Raw genomic sequence first — 21637 nt, forward strand, 5'->3', positions numbered from 1 at the left:
AGAAAACTGCAATGAACATTTCTACACCTCAGTGTGAACCTTAATGACTGTCATTTCCTAGTCATTTTAATTCTCTTAACAACATTCAAAATGTCCAGGAAACAATTCAAAATTATTCAACAAAAAACCAGGAAAATCTCCAACTCGCATGTTTCATCTCTGTTTCTTTTTTTTTTTTTTTTTTAATCTCTTTAAGGGTCTCATGTCCTCTACTCTTTTCTCAAGTCTAGTAAGTATCATTACTTCTCTATCAGATATATTACTGGAAAAGACAAGTAAATGATACTAACTAGCCCCAAGATGACCCAGATGTTCAAGTTATCAGACAAAATTTTATTATTTTTTTAAGAATTTATGTATTTATTGAACAGAGAAAGAGAGCACAGGCCCAAGCACAAGCAGAACCACTGGCTGAAGGAGAGGGAGAAGCAGGCTCCCCAGCAAACAGGGAGCCTGACTCAGAGCTTGATCTCAGGGATCATGATGTGGGCTGAAGGCACCTGCTTAACTGACTGAGCCACCCAAGTGTCCCTCTGTTAGCAATTCTTATACAGCAGTTCTATTACCTAGTTGCTGAAAGCTATTTTCACTTTCACTGGATGTAGAATTCTAGGTTGTCAGGTTTTTTTCTTTCAGTTCTTGAATATATGCTACTTTCTTCTAGTCTTCATGATTGATAATGAGAAGTCTGCCCCTCCCCCCACTCTCTTGCACTCTAAAATATTTTTTAAAATCTGAAGAAATAATGGTTGAAACCTTCTCAAATTGGACAAAATATGTAAAACTAAAGATTCCTCTCTCTGCTCATGCATGCACACGCACTCTTTCTCTCTCAAATAAATAAATATTTTAAAAAAGAATTGCTAAGATATAGTATAGATAGAAATTGTATAGATAGAAATCTATACAGGGGTAACATTTCCAATAATCCACTTAAGAGGATAAAAAACTTATTCCAAATAAACTGTATAGATTTCTATCTTCCTGCCTCCCTTTTTGTTATTGTTGACTTGGATGTTACATTTCTCTTCATCAAAGCACCATTAGGCAATGTTATATTTTCACTTTAATATGTATCTTATAATCTCGTGAGCAATCACTGAAGAAACTATACAGACACAAGATTACCATACTAAGGAATTTTAAAGTGGTATACTAAACAATAAATAACCCCAAAGAAGACAGAAAAGGGGAAAGAGAATAATGAAAAACAGAAAACTAACACAAAACAAATTACTGAACTAGTAAACCTAAATCCAAACATATCAATAATGAGAATAAATGTAAATGGTCTATAGATACTAATGAAGAGATAAAGACTGTCAGAAAAGATTTTAAAAATCCAACTATATGGTGTCTACAAATAACTCACTTTAAATATAATGACATGGGTAGCATAAAAGGATAAGAAAATATCTATCATGCAAACTAATAAAAAAAAAGCTTTGCTGACTATGTTCATATCAGATAAAGTAGACTTTAAGGGAAAAAAGAGAGAGACAAAGGGATATTACACTATGATAAAAGGGTCAATTTACTAAGACACAAGTATCCCAATGTGCACCTAACAGAGCTTTAAAAAACATGTAATAAAAATTCACAGAACATGAAAGGAAAACAGACAAATTACAATTATACTTGAAGACTTCAACACTCTTCTTGTAGAAGGACTAGTAAGGATATAGAAGAAACAGACATCTTCAACCCACTGGATCAAATTATATTTACACAACACTCTACTTAACAGTAGAATACAAATCCTTGTCAAATGAACACAGAACATTTACAAAAATAGGTCATATTCTAAATCATAAAACAAACCTTGACAAATTTAAAAGAACACAAACTATGTTCTCTGACCATAACAGAATTATTATTTTTTAAGATTTATTTATTAATGAGAGACAGAGAGAGAAAGAGGCAGAGACACAGACAGAGGGAGAAGCAGGCTCCATGCAGGGAGCCTGATGTGGGACTCGATCCCGGGTCTTCAGGATCATACCCCGGGCTGAAGACAGAGCCAAACTGCTGGGCCATCAGGACTGCCCTAACCATAACAGAATTAAACTAGAAATGAAGATTACTGGATAATCTCCAAATACCTAGAAATTAAACAATATACCTGTAAGCAGGGAGGAAAATATACTTTAAAAATTAAGCTGTCAAAAAAACAAACAAACAAACAAACAACATGGGGTGCCTAGGTGGCTCAGTTGGTTAAGCATCTGCGTTCAGCTCAGGTCATGATCCCAAGGTCCTAAGACTGAGCCCCACATCAGGCTCCCTGCTCAGTGGGGAACCAGCTTCTCTCCCTCTCTCTCTGCCACTCCTCCTGCTGCTTCCCCTACTTGTGCATGTGCACTCTGCCTCTCTCTCAAATAAATAAAATCTTAAAAAACAAACAAACAAACAAAAAAAAAAAACAGGCTCAAAGTGGAATCACTTGTGCTAAACCCACATCACCAAACCAAGATTTAATACCAGTCTAGCTGCAGTTTTGGTTTCCCCCCAGGAATGTAACCTTAACCAGTCAGATTACCTAGTCAGTAATTTGCCTGATAGACCCCTGCTGTCCCCTCACCCCCACCCCATCCCTGCCGTTGCTGCCAAAGAAAGGTAACCTTGCCTGAAAAAAAACCAGCTCTTAGCTAGGATAACTTCCTTGTCCTATCTCCTTCTGCCAGTAAAAGTCTTACCTTTTGCACAGCCATTTGTAGCTCCTTTCTATTAGATACAATACTGCCCAATTCATGAATTGTTGAATAAAGCTAATAAAATCTTTAAAATTTACCAGTTGAATTTTGTTTTTTAACAAACCAAAGCTAGGTTTTTGAAAACAAATAAAACTTATAAATCTCTAGTGAGAATGACAAAGAAAAAAGGGAAGGCACAAATTACCAACATTAGTAATCAAAGAATAAACTACAACCCCTCAAAGACATTTAGAAGTTGATAATAAGATAATATTATGAAAAACTCAAAAGGTACATAAATTCAAAAATTGAGAGGAAATAAACCAATTCCTCAAAAATCACACACACACACACACACACACACACACACACACTCACAAAATATCTCCCACAAGGTGAAAGAGACAATCTCAATGTTCCTAAAACCATCAAGGAAATAGAATATTTTAAAAACTTTCCTAAAAAGATATCTCTACATCCAAATTATTTCAGTGACAAATTCTACAACATGTCTAAAGATGTAAGAAATGAAATCCAACTCTACACAATGTCCTCCAAAACAATAGGAGGGAATACTTTCCAACTCACTTTATGGAGCTAGCATTACCCTTATAATACTATCATGAAAGACCAAACAAAAAGAAAACCACACCCCAATATCCTTTTTGAATATAGATGAAAGTCAAAGAAGAAATAACAAGGGACATTAGAAAATACTTTTAGAGAAATGAAAATGAAAACACAACATTAGAACTTATGGGATATAGCAAAAGCAGTGCTCAATAGGAAATTTTCACTGTAAATGCCCACTCCACCTCACACCATATATACAAATTAACTCAAAATGTATAAATGACCTAAACAAAAGAGCTAAAACTATAAACTCTTATTTTTTTTTTTTAAACTATAAACTCTTAGAAGAAAACAAGGTAAATCTTAATGACTTTGGATTTGACAATGGATTCTTAGTTATGACACCAAAAGCACAAAAGAAAGAAATTGGATTTCAACAAAATCAAAAACATTTGTGCAAAGAACGTTATCAAAAAGCAAAACAAAAAAAAAAAAAGAAAGAAAGAAAGAAAGAAAGAAAGTAAAACAACTACAGAAGGGAAGAAAATATCTGCAAATCCTGTAACTGATAAAGGTCTGGTATCCAGAAGATATAAAGAACTGTTGCAATTCAACAACAAAGATCACCCAATTAAAAAAATGGAGAAAGAACTTTAACAGACATTTCTTCAAAGATATATAAAGAAAAAGCCAATAAGCACATAAAAAGATGCTCGAAAACATTAGTCATTAGGAAAATAAAAATCACAATGAGTTACCTCCCACCTACTGGGAGGGCTATTATTCTTTTTTTTTTAGGAGGGCTATTATTAAACACACAGAAAATAACAAGTGTTGGGGAGAATATGAAGACTCTCATGCATTGCTGGTGAGAATGTAAAATGATGCAGCTGCTGTACCAAGTTTGCTAGTTCTTTAAAAGAATAAACAACTACAAAGAATTACCATATGACCCAAAAATTCCACTCCTAGGTATACACACAAAAGAAATGAAAACAGGTACCCGAATACTTGTACACCAATATTCCGAGCAGCACTATTTACAATAGCCAAAAGTTACAAGTAACCCCCAAATGTCCATCAATGGATGAATGGATAAATAAATTGCGGTATACACGGGCAATGTAAAAGACAACAAATACAGGGATCCCTGGGTGGCGCAGCGGTTTAGCGCCTGCCTTTGGCCCAGGGCGCGATCCTGGAGACCCGGGATCGAATCCCACGTCAGGCTCCCAGTGCATGGAGCCTGCTTCTCCCTCTGTCTATGTCTCTGCCTCTCTCTCTCTCTCTCTCTCTCTCTCTGTGTGTGTGTGTGTGACTATCATAAATAATAAAGTAAAAAATTTAAAAAATATATTAAAAAAAAAAGACAACAGATACAAAACGGGGATTTAAGTCTAGAGTTTGGGTGCAAAACTGCCTGAATATATGTGCAAGTTTTTTTACTGAAGTTAGAGAACTCCAGCCATGTGGCATCTGTAGACATTGGAGGAAGTTAAGATGGCATCTGTTATCCCTCATCCCTTTAAAAAGAAAAGGGATATTAAAACCTTAGGCTTTGGGCTATGGGGGTGGCTCAGTGGTTTAGTGCCTGCCTTTGTTGTGATCCCGGGATCCTGGGATCGAGTCCTGCATCAGGCTCCTCAGAGAGAGCCTGCTTCTCCCTCTGCCTAGGTCTCTATGTCTCTCATGAATAAATAAATAAAATCTTAAAAAACAAAACAAAACAAAACCTCAGGCCTTTATATTATTTTGGATATACCTTTGACAAACTTTTAGTTTCTTTACAGGATTATTACTGATTAGGGTTTCCAAGTTTTCTTGAGTTGATTTTGACAACTTAGATTTTCATATAATTGTCTGTTGCAACTAAATTTTCAAATCCCCCTTTTGACTAAAGGAGTTAACAAAATACCTGTATTCATATACTTGCTATCCTACATACACACAATAACACAGAAAAGAATCAACAAATGAACAGATTGAAATGGCACATTAATGGACTGAAAAATGTCCAATTTTCTTTCTACCTTCAGAGAAGAGGATAAATGTCAATTTCCCTAATAAATCAAAATATTTAAAGGAAAGCAGAATTTTTGCTTTTTCTATTATTATTTTTCATTTATTTGAGAGAACTCATGTGCATATTCTCTCTTGGAAAGAAGCAAAATCTCTTTTAAAAAATTAAAAAATAGGGATGCCTGGGTGGCTCAGGAGTTTAGCTCCTGCCTTTGGCCCAGGACGTGATTCCTGAGTCCCAGGATAGAGTCCCACATCGGGCTCCCTGCATGGAGCCTGCTTCTCCCTCTTGTGTCTCTGCCTCTCTTCTCTCTGTGTCTCTCATGAACAAATTTTTTTTTTTAATTTAAAAATAAAAAAACCCAAAATGTTCTCTGTATCAAAAATATTCTGGGCACTGATTAAATGTTCTTTATTTTTTCCCAATATAAAGAATATAGCCAATACAACTTACGTATCAATACAGCAAAAAAATTTTTTTAATACAGCAAAAATTTATATAATTTTTAAAAATGACAGCAAAAGAACTCAACAGCTCAAATGGCCAGATTCACTTTTCTGCTTATCTTTGATTATTTCCAGCCTCAACTTATTTAATGGGCATTAAATACAGCTGGGGAGAAATAAAATGGAAGACAGTGTCAGCAGCCTGACAACTCTGTGAACAAATTAAACTCTACTATCATACACTTTTATTTTTTTAAGATTTTATTTATTTATTCATGAGAGACAGAGAGAGAGAGAGAGAGAGAGAGAAAGAGAGGCAGAGAGACAGGCAGAGGGAGAAGCAGGCTCCATGCAAGGAGACTGACACGGGACTCGATCCTGGGTCTCCAGGATCACACCCTGGGCTGAAGGTGGCGCTAAACCACTGATCCACCAGGGCTGCCCTATCATACACTTTATTTTTTTTTTTTTTGTTTTATTTTTTTTTAACTTTTATTGGTGTTTAATTTACCAACATACAGAAAAACACCCAGTGCTCATCCCGTCAAGTGTCCACCTCAGTGCCCGTCACCCATTCCCCTCCAACACCCGCCCTCCTCCCCTTCCACCACCCCTAGTTCGTTTCCCCGAGTTAGGAGTCTTTATGTTCTGTCTCCCTTCCTGATATTTCCCAACATTTCTTTTCCCTTCCTTTATATTCCCTTTCACTATTATTCATATTCCCCAAATGAATGAGAACATACACTGTTTGTCCTTCTCCGATTGACTTATTTCACTCAGCATAATACCCTCCAGTTCCATCCACGTTGAAGCAAATGGTGGGTATTTGTCGTTTCTAATTGCTGAGTAATATTCCATTGTATACATAAACCACATCTTCTTTATCCATTCATCTTTCGATGGACACCGAGGCTCCTTCCACAGTTTGGCTATTGTGGCCATTGCTGATAGAAACATCGGGGTGCAGGTGTCCCGACGTTTCATTGCATCTGAATCTTTGGGGTAAATCCCCAACAGTGCAATTGCTGGGTCGTAGGGCAGGTCTATTTTTAACTCTTTGAGGAACCTCCACACAGTTTTCCAGAGTGGCTGCACCAGTTCACATTCCCACCAACAGTGTAAGAGGGTTCCCTTTTCTCCGCATCCTCTCCAACATTTGTTGTTTCCTGCCTTGTTAATTTTCCCCATTCTCACTGGTGTGAGGTGGTATCTCATTGTGGTTTTGATTTGTATTTCCCTGATGGCAAGTGATGCAGAGCTATCATACACTTTAAAATGACTTTTTATATTAGGCATTTTAAAGCCCACCAATAGTTGGCTAACATGAACAAATTCAGAAATAATACACAGAATCTACTGATAGTGGTTACAAATGAGAAACAAGGTCTGTCAGAATGGAAATTAAAGTTACCCTTCCTTGCACATGATTTTGTATTTTTTAAGACTTTGGGCAGTTTTCAATAAAAAACTAGTTATGAATTTTTTAAATTATATATGAAGTTAAGGTGTAATGATAAACAAACAAACAAATAAATAAATAAATAAATAAAGGTGTGATGAATCCGTGTAGTCACTCTATTAAGTTTTGTGGTGGAGTTTTGGGGGTTTTTTTTTGTTTTTTGTTTTTTTGTTTTTTTTTTTTTTGCATATCAAGACCAAGTTTTAACCAGGTAAAGAATTTATCTCATTAAAGCTAACTTTATATGATTAAAGCTATATTCAGGGATGCCTGGGTGGCTCAGCAGTTGAGTGGCTGCCTTTGGCTCAGGGCATGGTCCTGGAGCCTAGGGATCGAGTCCCACATCGGGCTTCCTGCATGGAGCCTGCTTCTCCCTCTGCCTATGTCTCTGCCTCTCTCTCTCTCTCTCTCTCTCTCTCTCTCTCCTGAATAAATAAATAAAATCTTAAAAAAAAAAAAAAGCTATATTCAAATATAAAGGTTAAAGATAAAATCTGCTTACTGAAGTTTTAAGACTTTAAGAAAGTAATATTTCTAAAGAAATAGTCACATATCAGATAAATCTGATTCTTCTAGAATATTTTGTAAGTTATTCTTGGTGGATCCAGTTTATGTCATCCTGCTTTAAAATTTAAGGAAAATTTTCAATACTAATACACCCTTCTGTGTATTTTATGATCTTATGCATATTTTAGAAATAAACCAGGTAACTATGGATTGCCCAACAAAAAAACAGCCCCAAATGAAGATGTTTTGACATTTATAAGGATACACCCATCACTCTACATCTAACATTCTAAACTTAAGTTTTATATTTTGCAAGCAAAATACGGGTACTAAACCAATCCAGCCCGATTTCATCCACAGAATTCACACACACACACACACACACACACACACACACACAGAGTCAAATATAGACATAAAAAAAAAATCAGTTTGTTACTTTCCCTTCCACCTTTCCCCACTATGATTACTCCCAAGTAATCAATGTTAACGCTTTAAGTCACGTTCTTCCGTATTTTTCTCTCTGCCTTTCTTATGTTCTTTTTAAAAACAAAACCAGTATTATATTTGATATATTATTACTTGGCAACTATCATTGTTTTGGTAATTTTGTGTTCAAGTTTGCTCAACCATGTATTAAGACATTTATATTCTGGTTATTGGCACATTTTGCTCAACAATGCAGCAGTACACAATAGTTATACACATTTACCGGGGCTTTTATTTTTGTGGGATCGATTCCCTGAAGGGCAATTGCTGAATCAAAAATGTGGACACACACAGTTTTTAGAATTTAAGACTTTATTTATTCATTTATGAGAGACATACAAAGAGAGGCAGAGACAAAGGCAAAGGGAAAAAGCAGGCTTCTCAATCCCTGGACCCCGGGATCATGTCCTGAGCTGAAGGCAGATGCTCAAATGCTGAGCCACCCAGGCATCCCTAAAATTTCTAATAAATATTTACATATACTTTTACAAAAAGGCTTTAGAAATTCTCAATCTTTTCTCTCTCTCTCTCTCTCTTTTTTTTTTAAGTAGCCTCCAGGTCCAACATTTGGGGCTTGAACTCCACATCCTAAGATGAAGACCTGGGTGGAGATTAATAGTTGGAGGCATAACTAACTGAGCCAGCCATTGAGCATTCCTAGAAATTCTCAATCTTTAATCAGTACCTGTGTCTCAGTCCTACCAGTAACTCAGTCTTATGCCCAAACAGGTGCTGACAGCATACTGATTTTCTTATATTTTAGCTAGCATGTCTTTTTTTTTTTTTTTTTTTGCTATCACACCAATGGAAAAACAATAATCTTGCTGTTAATACTAACTTTCTAATGAGATTATCTACTCAGATATTATGAATCTCCAATGTCTCCTTTTATGAATTATCATTTATATATTTGTCCATTTTTATATCATTTGTCCATTTTTATTTTTTATGTTTTTACAAAATATTTTATTTATTTATTCACGAGAGACACAGAGACAGAGGCAGAAGCAGAAGCAGGTTCCCTGCAGGGAGCCCGATGTGGAACTTGATCCCAAGACCCCCAGGATCATAACTTGAGCCAAAGGCAGACGCTCAATCACTGAGTCACCCAGGTGCCCCATCTTTAGTCCATTTTCAGTGTAGTGTCATTTTCTTATCAATTTGTGAGAGCTCTCTGTATATTAGAATTGTTAATCCTTTGTTAAGTGTCAGTTTTTCCATTGCATATCACATTTTTTCCTTTTATGTGCACAGTTTTCTTACAAAAATCCTTAATTTTTATATATTCAAGTGTGTCAATCTTTTCCTTTACACTTTTTGGATTTCCTAACTTGCTTATTAGTTCTACTCCATGCCCCAAATTGAGAAAAGCACTAGAGCTTCCTAGTGGCAAAAAGAGCATGGACTTTGTGGTCATAATACTTTGGATTAAATCTTATTTCACCACTAACTAGCTGTGAATACATGGGCAAGTTTCTAATTTGTTTCCTCAACTACAGAATGGGAATGATGACAGAACCTACTTAAAAAGGTGAGTTAGGTGAGAGATTAATAGATGTCAAAACATTAGAACATACAGAATTACTCAAAATGCTTGGAATTACTATTTTAATTTGGATCTAGAATTAACAATTGTCCTCAAACTTTAACATGCACAGAATCACTAAAACAGCTTGGTAAAATATAGATGGGAGAGCCTCATGCCCAGAGTTTCTAATTAAGTCTGTAGTAGGGTCCACATTTTTTAAATAGGGTTCCAGGCAATGCTGATGCTGCTGGTTGTGGCCACCTCACTTTCAGAACCACTTATTTAGAATTAAAAGAATGTTTCTTAATCTCTAAAAAGTTAATATTATAGCATATGGGCTTAGTTTCCTATCGATGTTGATTTCCAATTTTATATAATTACATCTCCTTTATGTACAGATAATGTACATGGGATATACATCTATTTTGGTTCATGTCTGAAAATACCTTGGCCTGGCATGGGATTCTTAAACACATATTTTCCTCCATGTTGCTAATGTTGACTTATCTTTCCTTTCTATTCTGTTTACAAGTTTCTGTCATCTGTATCCCTGATATTTAAGAATCTCATGAGGAAATGTATCTTTTGCTTGTTATTAGGTCTTTCTTCCACTCAGAAATACAGTTACCTATTACTTTTTACTTTTCTATCTGCTTTCTTCCTTCTAGAAATCCCTTAACTCATGTATTAGATTTCTTGAGTATATTCTAACTCACATCTTTACTGAATTCCATATCTGTGTATTTTTCCTTTTTTCATTGTCAAATACTGGTTCATCACTATGTACCCACCACTATTCTAGGCTCTAGCCACATAGCAGTGAACAAAAATCCCTGCCCTCACAGAGTATATACATTCCGATAGGGAACAAATAGGAAAACAAATATACCACTTAATTTCCAATAGTCGTAAGTGCTTTGAAGAAAATTCAATCTAGATAAGAGAGAGAGGGGAGGGGAGAGGCTCTTTTGGAAAAAGCAGTTTGTGGTCAAGAAAGGTCTCAGTGGTGACATTTTAACAGATAAGAGAATGACTTCAGGAAGCTTGAGAGAATACCCCTCAGGCAGAGAAAAAAATAGCAACTACTGAGAAAAGTCCTAGGTCAGAAGTACACTTGGAGATCACCAAAAAAAAAAAAAAAAAAAAAAAAAAACAGGAAAGCCAATGTAGCTGGTGTGAAGAAAATGCACATAGTGCAAAACAACAGTTCGCAAACTTTCTGGAATCGCTTTACACTCTTAAAAATTCTTGACGATCTCTCTAAAAGCTTTTGGTTATGTAGGCTATATCCATTGATATTTGCCATATTAGAAAATAACATGCAGAAACTATCAAAATTTTAACAAATCCATTATGTAATATTTTTAAAGTACATTGTCCAAAACAAAAAAAATGTAGTGAGAAGAATGACACTGTTTTACATCTTTACAATTATTTTTAATGACTAGCTTAATAGAAGATAGTTGGACTCTCATATTTCTGCATTAATCTGTAGCAATAACACACATCAATGAACAACTGGAAACTCCTTTTTACACTGATTAAAATTCAACTAAAAACATCATCTTGGTATATTTATAAAAACAGTTTTGGCCTTGTGGATCCTCTGAAAGAGCCTGGGGGGCCTTTAGCTAGCCCCACATTTTGAGAATCACTGCTTTAGAAGGTAAAGAACAGAGGCTGGCAAGGACCAGATTTATACAGGCCTTGAAAATGATAGTTAAGTCTAGGTTCCATTTTAAATGTGCTTCTTTTTCTTTTTTTTCTTTTTTTTAAGATTTTATTTGTTTGAGAGAGAGAGCACATATGGGGGTGTGTACGGGGCAGAAGGAGAGGTAGAAGCTGACATGGCTCGATCCCAGGACCCTGGGATCATGATCTGAGCTGAAGGCAGATGTTTAACCAACTTGACCCAGCCACCCAGGCATCCCTTAGATGTGGTTTTCTAAGCAAAGAAGTAACATAAATTACATCTTAAATTATCACTCCCATTACTATGTAGAAAACAGAATGTAAGGAAGTTATTGCAATAACCAGGGAGATGAAGTAGCTAAGACTGATGTGGTGGCAATGGAGTAGTGAGAAGTGGTACAGTTGAAGATGTATTTTAAAGGTAGTGCCAATGGAACTCATTAGAAGATTAGATTTTGGATATGAAGAAAAAAGATCTTATTTGATCTTGTACAACACAAATTCTGTTCTTAGCAGTGATTTTTCAGTTTGTCTCTGAAATTTATACATTTGAGAATTAGTTCAAGAGAAAATTCTCCTGGCTCTATGTTTGAAATAGATCCTGTATCATCACCTCTTACCACTTGCCCTACTATCACCTTAGTTCAAGGGACCATCATCTCTCCTCTAGAATCTCCAATGATTTGTTCAATGAACTCACAGATGATTCGTGTAAAAAGGAAACTGGATAATGCATTTTAAGTATGGTTGACACATGCAAAAACATATGGAACTCCACTCAGAGCATGTTAATCTGACAAAAAAGGTTTTGGTCCTATATCATAATATAGGCATGGGAAAATATATTTTTGTTTTATTTCTTTATTTTTTTAATTCAGCAAGTTTTAAAAAAGATTTTATTTATTTACTTATGAGATACAGAGAGAGAGAGAGGCAGGCAGAGACATAGGCAGAGGGAGAAGCAGGCTCCATGCAGGGAGCCCGATGTGGGACTTGATCCTGGGACCCCAGGATCACGCCCTGGGCGGAAGGCAGATGCTTAACTGCTGAGCCACCCAGGTGTCCCTATTTTTTGTTTTAAATTAAAATATAGTATTTATATTTAATTTCCTTAAAAATTTTTCCACATTAACCACCTTCAATTAACAACCAACTGCTGGGGTAGCCCTGGTGGCACAGCAGTTGAGCGCCGCCTGCAGCCCAGGGCATGATCATGGAGACCCTGGATCGAGTCCCACGTCAGGCTCTCTGCATGGAGCCTACTTCTCCCTCTGCCTGTGTCTCTGCCTCTCTCTCTCTGTCGCTATGAATAAATAAATAAAATCTTTAAAAAAAAAAAGAAAAACAAAACCAACTGCTGGTACTGATTGTATAATACAAGTGCATCCATTTAAATAGCAAATGCAAATAGCACCATACTTTTCATTTGTTCTTAATACAAACAACATCTCAAGTTCAAAGATCACAGTTGTGGAGATAATACACATTAATAATCTATGAAAATCCAAATAAACCTTAAACTGATAAAAATATTCAAATAAGATATAATTATACATGTAATTCCCATAAAGCTTTCTAGTAAAAAGAACAGAATGTCTACAGCCTTTTCTATTTAAAATATAAGCAAGTTCTAGATCCAAACCTCTGTGTTTAGTCGACTCTGTTGATTTTTATCTCAAATAAAGAACAGCAGTATTACTTGTTCTTTAATTTTTTTCAGTATACTTGACACACTATGTTACATTAGTTGCAGGTATAAAACATAGCAATTTGACAAGTTTATACATTATGCTATGTTCACAAATATAACTACCATCTGTCACTATACTGCTTTTTTCTTTCTTTTAAGCACAATGGAACTACCTGCCTCAAAAAAGAACACATAAAAGGATAATTTTCCTATAGCTCTCTCCTATGAAAAGCAAAGCAGTCACTTGATCTTATTTTGTTGCCATCTCCTTGGCAAACTTTCTGCACTCTAATTTTAAGGAGTTAAGATTTTAACCACTAAATTTGGAATCCACCACAATTTGCCCTCTATCCTATCTTATTAGATCCTGTTTAGTCATACCTTATAACACCACATGTTATCCCTCCTCCAGGGCAATTCTGTTTTTCCTCCAGGTTCCTTTATTTACTTCTCCTCCACGTGAGATATTTAAGACCTAACCTTTAATCTATAGTACATTTTTTTTCAAGGCTTCTAAAAATGTTTTTAGGTATTTCTAGCTATTTAACATTGTTTAAATATTCAGTAAATCTGAGGCACTGTTGGGAGTGCCAGACATATAAAACTCCGTTCCTATCCTTACAATGTACTGGAGTTACTTTTATTTAAACTATACTAAGCCCACATTTTGTTTCAGTTCCCTTTTCTAAAGATGAATAATCACACAATGGATTATTTCGGTTTTCTCCCTTCCTGATAAACTATTACATATACTTAAATGGTGATTATTTAATTATATACTGATTTATCCACAGACCTCTTTGCGCACTAACTAGAACTAAGCCAGATATGCTATGTATGTAAAATAAAAAGTTAACCATTTTATTACAAGTTCTGTGCCAGTCAGGTTATAAGTCAGGTTATATACATTGGCTCATTTAATCATTACTGCATAGTAAAATAATATGTATTCCACTTTACAGATGAGTGGTAAGGTTCATCAAAGTTAAATAACTTGCCTAAATTCACACCAAGTGGGATTTGAGTCCAGATCCATCTTGCACAGTAATAAGAAATAAAGATAGTATCTTCAATAAAGGCTTCAAACAAATCACAAATCCAGTGACCATCCACAGTAGAGCCTGGCAATAAAATATGATTTAACCTATCCATTATGTGCAAATAACTATAGGCTTTGGAGATACCTAAAAATTAGAGCCTGGTTATGTCCATAACAGTTTAAAAGGAGACAGAAGCTATCTTCTACTTCTCTAGAACACCCCAATTTAAATCAGGTCCCTATTACAGAAATTCGTAAACTTCCTAGTTTGTTTTTCTCTCTTTAAGATTTTATTTTTCAGGGCAGCCCTAGTGGCTCAGCGGTTTGGTGCCACCTTTGGCCAGGGTGTGATCCTGGAGACCCAGGATCGAGTCCCACGTCAGGCTCCCTGCATGGAGCCTGCTTCTCTGCCTGTGTCTCTGCCTCTCCTTCTCTGTGTGTCTCTCATGAATAGATAAATAAAATCTTTAAAAATAAATAAATAAATAAATAAATGTGTGTGTGTATGTATATGTGTGTATACATATATATCTGTATATATATATATATATTGTTTTTCAGTAATCTCTATGCCCAACAGGTGGTTCCATACTACAACTACAAGATCAAGTTGCATGCTCTACTGACTGGGCCAGCCAGAAGCCCCCTTAAACTTCCTGGTTTCAGAAAGTTTAAAGATTACTGAGAACCTCTCTCAGAGCTTTATTCACATAGGTTATAGTTTTCAATGTTTATATATTAAAAATTATAACCAAGAAATTTTTATATTTATTTAAAAATTACACACAAACCCATTGAGTTAATGATCTATTTTTAATGAAAAAAATAACATTTTCCAAAACAAAATAATGAAGAGAAAATGGTATTTCTTACATTTTTTTACAATCATTAATATGTCTTAATAGAAGACATTTGGATTCTCATACCTTCTGCATTCCATCTGTTGCACTATTACACATTATATCACTGGATCCTTGTGTGAGAATGAGAGTGAAAAGGCAAACAATGTCTTAGTATTGTTATGAAACAGTTTTGACTCAAGGACCCTGCAAGGCATCCTTTACTATTCCTTCATAGCACTTTTTGAAATTTATAATTAATTTGTGGGCACAGATTTTGTTCAAAGTCTGTGTTATCTCTAGACTACAGGTTCCATAGTGACTATCTACTGTTGTACATGATTATGTCCACAATGTCTACACATTGTGCCCAACACACAGTTGTCACACAAGTGTCTACTGAATTAACATACAATAATAATATAAAGAAACCACTGTGGTTAAAAGAGGGTAAACGGACACAGTATGTCTGGAGGCAAATTTGGAAGGCTTCCTAGTTGACCTGGATCCTAAAGGATAGCTAGAATTTTGTTAAATATGTAGGTGTAAGAGTATTCCAGCCGCAGTAAATACTCGTCAGTGGCATCTAGTACAAGTTATGTTCATAATAACTACTGTAATAGTATGGTTTTTCTACAGCATTGGTAAGAGTTTAGGAGGAGACAGAGGTAATAAAAGTAAGCTGTAAAGTCTTCAGTGAAGTTTGGTTTTTGTATTACTGACAAAAAGTCAAATGGTCAACATCTATGGTTTAAACTCTTTATATCACTATTTAGTAGATGGGCTTAAGATATGTTTATTCCAAATCTTATTCTGCTCATACTTCACAGGGCTATTGTAATGGTATTATGAGATCATAATTTTATGTGTTACTTTGTTTACTGTCATTACTCTAAACTATTATCCTTTCTCCCTGAACTACTACTTTACAAAGGCATCTATAAAAAAAAAAAAAAAGAAGATTTATCTGAGAGAGAAAGAATGCAGGGGTGAGGGTGAAGGAGGGAGAAGCAGAGAGAGAGAGGGACAAGGAGACTCCATGCCACGCTTAGACTCAGATGCAGAGCTCAATTTTATGACCTCAGAATCATGACCTGAGCCAAAAATCAAGAATTAGAGCTTAACCGTCTGAGCCACCCAGGCAGCTCTATTTACAAAGGTATCTTAACTAGCTTCCCCATTTGTTTTGTCCTACTTTCATTCTCTCCTTCATTCTCCATAGTTAAGAGTAAAAATCCCTAAAACACAAATCTGATCACATCACTCCCCCTTTAATGACTCCCTAGCGAGCCATTAAACTTCTTACCACAGATTTTAAGATCCTAAATGACGCTGCCCTGCCTACCTCCTGCCTTATCAGGCACTATTCTCCCTAACCCTTACTCAATAAACTCAACCACATTGACCTTCCAGCAGGAAAGTCTTTACACAAGCTATTTTTTCTTCTTGGAAAACTCTGCCCAGCACTTTTCCAAATAAGCACAGCTTCTCCAGATAGAAGAGATCTTCAGATCTCACTTCCTCACAGAGGCCTTTCCTGATTACTCTTCCCCATTCTATACTGGATACACATTAAACTCCAAAGTATTGGTATTGTTTCCTCTGGGCACATAATCGCAACTCAGAATTTGTATATTTGTGTGTGTGTGTGTGTGTGTGTGTGTGTGTGTTTTAAAAATAATTTATTTAATGGACATCTCCTGATTATAAAGACCACATCTGAGCTAGCACATATAGTAATTAAAAAAAAAAAAACCTGCAGTTTTTATTGTTATAAATGGCTTTTGATCTGATTAGACATATATTTTAGATGTTTACTCTGGCAACAATGTTTAGGTTAACTAACAAGCCAGAGAAGCACTGGAGGCCAAGAGTACCATTAAAAGCATGCCACAATTATAGGCAAGAAGTAATGAGAGTCTGAATTACTGTTGATAGATTTAATATCCTCACAATAATCCTGTAAGTAGCAAGAAGCAAGCTAAGGTTGTTCTGAGAGAGTAAATGGTCATTCCATTAGGCAAAGTTTTAAAAGTTTTTGTATAATTATACAGCCATGACTTTAGATGACCAGAAAAGTAGGATGCTGAAACTGTAATCCCAACTTCACAAAGTAAATCATCACAATTTTAATACTGAAGTGGGTGCAAAAGAAACTCTTTTATTCAGTGTAATAAAGTCTGGTGGTCGGTTAACTGAAAAGGTTCGTTAGTTAAATCAGAGAATCATAACCATAGTAAAATCTTAAACATTTTATTTTACTTAAAATTGTATAATGAACACTCATTTTCCAATCCTTAATATAGAGCAGAGGATCTTCTTTTAAATATAACCCACACTGGGACACCTGGGTGGCTCAGCAGTTTGAGGGTCTTCCTTTGGCTTGGGTCGTGATCCCAGGGTCTGGGGATTGAGTCCTGCATGGGGCTCCCCTGCGAAGAGCCTGCTTCTCCCTCTGTCTATGCCTATGTCTCTGCCTTTCTCTGTGTCTCTCATGAAGAAATAAATAAAATATTTTAAATAAATAAATAAATCCCACACCTAATCTGATGGCAAATATTTTTTTTAAATGGGAACTATTAATTTGATGAGTTGGTTAAGTGTAAGTCAGTTAAGAGAACTTAAACTAGTTCCCCCTTTTGAGTACTATAGTTGAAATGATGTAAACTGAATAGCAGTTTACAATGTGATGGCCAAATGCATGATTTACACCTATGAGGTCATGCAGGAGACTCTTAGGGTTGTAGGCAGACAACATTATTTAGTAATAAATTTATCAAGAAAATTAATAAAAATTCAGACTTGTCATATTTAATATTTACAGAACCACCCTCAGTTAGGGATAATAGATATATCACATACAGTTAAGAGGTATGTGGAAGAACTGGCACTCCACACTGCAGAGTGCTTGACAGTAGAATTCTCACTCTTCTTTGCACATCTGTAATATTGTGACACACTACAGCTTACGGTTGTTATCTAGTTGTTAACCAAAGTAAACCTTACGAATTAGACAGGAGGCTAGAAAGGAATTCCTACCAAAAAATCTCAAACCTCCTATTGAAGTTAACACTAGTGCTGGCTAGAGGAAAAGGCAAAGCTGGCACGTTGTGTGCTCCTCCTACAAGCTATTTGGCAGCCACAATACAAGATTAAAACAATGATCTAATCCAGTGGTTTTCAACAAGCAGTGACTCTTAGCAGTGTCTGAAGATATTTTGATTGTTAAAATTGAGGGGAGGGTACTATTGGCACCTACTAGTAGGCAGAGACCAGGGATGCTGCTTAACATGATACAAGCAAAGAACAGCCCCCCAAGCCAAGAATTATCCAGATCAAAACGTCAACAGTGCCCAGTTTGAGAAATCCTGACCTTATCATATCTGACAAGAAACTAGCCAACTGGGACACCTGGGTGGCTCAGTGGTTGAGTGTCTGCCTTTGGGTCAGGGTGTGATCCCGGAGTCCCGGGATGAAGTCCCACTCAGGCTCTCTGCGGGATGGAGTCCCACTCAGGCTCTCTGTGGGGAGCCTGCCTCTCCCTCTGCCTATGTCTCTGTGTCTCTCATGAATAAGTAAAATCTTAACAGAAAAAGGGAAAGTGGCCAATTTTTTAAAATTACCCAGGTTATTCAAAATATGGATTGTATCCACTATTGTAAATAATGAACCTTGCTGTAAGGGTGTAATGTCCTGAGATATTAGCTAGAGACAAAATCATCAAAATTCCTTCCATGTGTAGCTTAGCTTTTAAAAATTTATTTTTGTACAGTAAAACACATGTGATTTAAGAGTATGATGGACATGCAGTGGGAATAATAAACTCAAATTTTACTGACATTACAAAATTTTTTTAAATCTGAAGATTCAAACAATGAAAGCTAATAAAAGAGCTTATCAATACATTGACATATGTAGAGTTTATCAAAATTCTAATTTAAATTCCTAGCTAAAAGGAAAGAATCTGGTAAAGAAATGTTTTATTCTCAAGCACAATCCAGTTATTAAACAGATTCAAGATAATCTAGATTGAAAAGCATCAGTTGGAAACCAGGCAAGGGACCAAAAGTATAAAGAGAACAACACGAGCTGTCAATTGTGGTTAACTCACAAGAAAATTAACTGTACGTTATACAGTAGTAAGTAGGGAGGATCCAAAAACACGATGGTTACAAACATGTCCTCTGTAAACACAGTGCCTTGGTCTAAATCCCAGATCTTCCACTTAAGCAATTTGCATTACTTTTCTAAACCTCTTCTTCACCTATAAAGTGAGAATTACAATATTTAATTCTTATGGCTCTTATGAAAATGTATGGTATATAGCATAATAGTTTAGAGCACCAACCTTAAAATCAGAATTTCAGCTGACACATTACCTCTGTAATTTTGGACAGAGTACTTAACTCCCAAGCACCAGTTTCTTCATCTATCAAACATATTTAAATTAAAATATGATAAATTTTATTATATAATTATGTACAGAACAGTTTACAAACCTTATCTATAGTTTTTTTTTTTAAGATTTTATTTATTTATTCATGAAAGACAGAGAGAGAGAGGCAGAGACACAGGCAGAGGGAGAAGCAGGCCCCATGCAGGGAGCCTGATGTGGGACTTGATCCCAGGTCTCCAGGATCATACCCTGGGCCAAAGGCAGACACTAAACCGCTGAGCCACCCAGGGATTCCCCCTTATCTATAGTTTAAAGAATAAATGTAAAGTTAAGCAACAGCACTGCTGGGCAGCTGGAGTGGCTCCACAGTTTGGTACCTGCCTTCGGCTCAGAGTGTCATCATGGAGACCCAGGACTGAGTTCCACATCGGGCTCCCTGCACAGAGCCTGCTTCTTCCTCTGCCTGTGTCTCTGCCTGTCTCTCTCATGAATAAATAAATAAAACCTTAAAAAAAAGAAAAACAAAAAGAAAAATGCCAGTACCTTAAAATCTTCCCACATATCCCTCCTCAATTGCATCCACTGTTTGCCCTTCCTGGGGTATTACTCTTTACTTTTGTGATAATTATTCTCTTGATTTTCCTTGTAATTCTGTATCTCTATTTTCATTCTTGAACAATACAGTTAATTCCATGTCTTGGAACTTTTTTTTTTTTTTTTTGGAACTTTTTATAAATAGAATCATGTTGCATTTAATTTTTTGTGACTTATAATGTTTGACTAATATTATGTTTGTGGGATCATACATATTTGTGCCAGAGCTGGTTTTTTGCCCCTGGTCTACTTGAACTTGAACTACGTTTTTATTAAACTAATAAGAACAGATATTATACTTGATCTTAGCCAAAAGACCAAGAAGCTATGAACCAAGTTTTTATTCTGTAAGTGAATACACCATGATTTACCTATATAATCTATTTGAATATTTGAATTTTTTCTTTGTATTTTGGAGTTAAAATGAATAATGCTACTATGAATAGTCATATTCATACACCTCCTCATCCACATATTCATATATTTCTCTAGGGCAATGGTTGGTTCTCAAATTATGATTCCTAGACCAGCAGCACCAGCATCACCTGGGAACTTGTTAGATACATTAACTGTCAGGCTCCACCCCATTCTTACTGAATCAGAAATTCTGGAGGTGGGGCCCAGCAGTATGCTTTAACAACCCCTCCAGGGGATTTTGATGCACACTCAAGTTTGACAGCCACTGGTCTAGGTTAAATGCCCAGGAGTGGTATTGCTGGTTGTTAAATACCCTATTATTTTCCAAAGTGATTCTTCTAATTCATACTTCCACCAGTAGTAGAAGAGCTCCCACTGCTCCATATCCTCACCAATGCTTGATACTATTCAAATGTTTAATATCTGCCAATTTAGTCTGTATAAAATGGTTTCTCATGGTTTTAATTTCTATTTCCCTAATTGTTAATGAGATTTAATGATCTTTTACTTACTGGTCATCTCAAAAATTTTTTGACTCAAATGCCTGCTCAGGTTTTTTGCCCTTTTTTCTATTTGGTGTTGTCTTTGTCTTAGTGATTTGTACTTCTTTAGGTATATACTTCATACCAGTTGCCCATTCGCTACATGTTGTAATAGGTAACAAGATTAAGTTATTTGTGCTGGAAAGTCTCTCACTCTCTTTTGGATTTTTTACTCTGGAAAAAAACAGCTGCCACTCTGTGAGGTGACCCTATTTAGAGGTTCATGTGAGTGAATTTGGAAGTGGATCTTTTGAAGCCCTGCCACAACCACATGAGGGAGCAGAGAGATTCTCCCTCAGTCCAGCCTTGAGACAACTACTGACCTGACACCTTCACTTAAGCCTCTTGAGAGACCATGAGCCAGAACCACCCAGCTAAGCTGCTCTCAGATTCCTGACCCACAGAAACTGTAATATAAATGTTTACTGTTTTCAGCTGCTAAGTTTTGGGATCACTTATTACACAGCCATAGGTAATTAATACATGTATATTACAAGTACCTTCTATTCTGTACCTTAGTCTTTTCAACCTCTTAAGGGGATCTTAATAAACAGAAGTTTCTATTTCTTTTTTTTTTTAAGATTTTATTTATTTATTCATGAGAGAGACAGAGAGGCAGCAACATGGACAGAGAAGCAGGCTCCCTGTGGGGAGCCTGATATGGGACTGGATTCCTAGATTGGGATCATGCCCTGAGCTGAAGGCAGATGCTC

At 36.0% G+C, this 21637-nt stretch overlaps 1 protein-coding gene and 1 pseudogene across 7 annotated transcripts in view; both read right to left on the reverse strand.

Moving 5' to 3' along the window:
• Window positions 1-21637, reverse strand: part of BRAF (B-Raf proto-oncogene, serine/threonine kinase) — a 185789-nt gene that overhangs the window by 137811 nt on the left and 26341 nt on the right. The window lies entirely within an intron of this gene.
• LOC121490307 lies at window positions 20141-20294 on the reverse strand (annotated as a pseudogene).

This window comes from Vulpes lagopus, chromosome 4 (genome assembly GCF_018345385.1).
Source record: "Vulpes lagopus strain Blue_001 chromosome 4, ASM1834538v1, whole genome shotgun sequence".
Lineage (NCBI taxonomy): Eukaryota > Metazoa > Chordata > Mammalia > Carnivora > Canidae > Vulpes > Vulpes lagopus.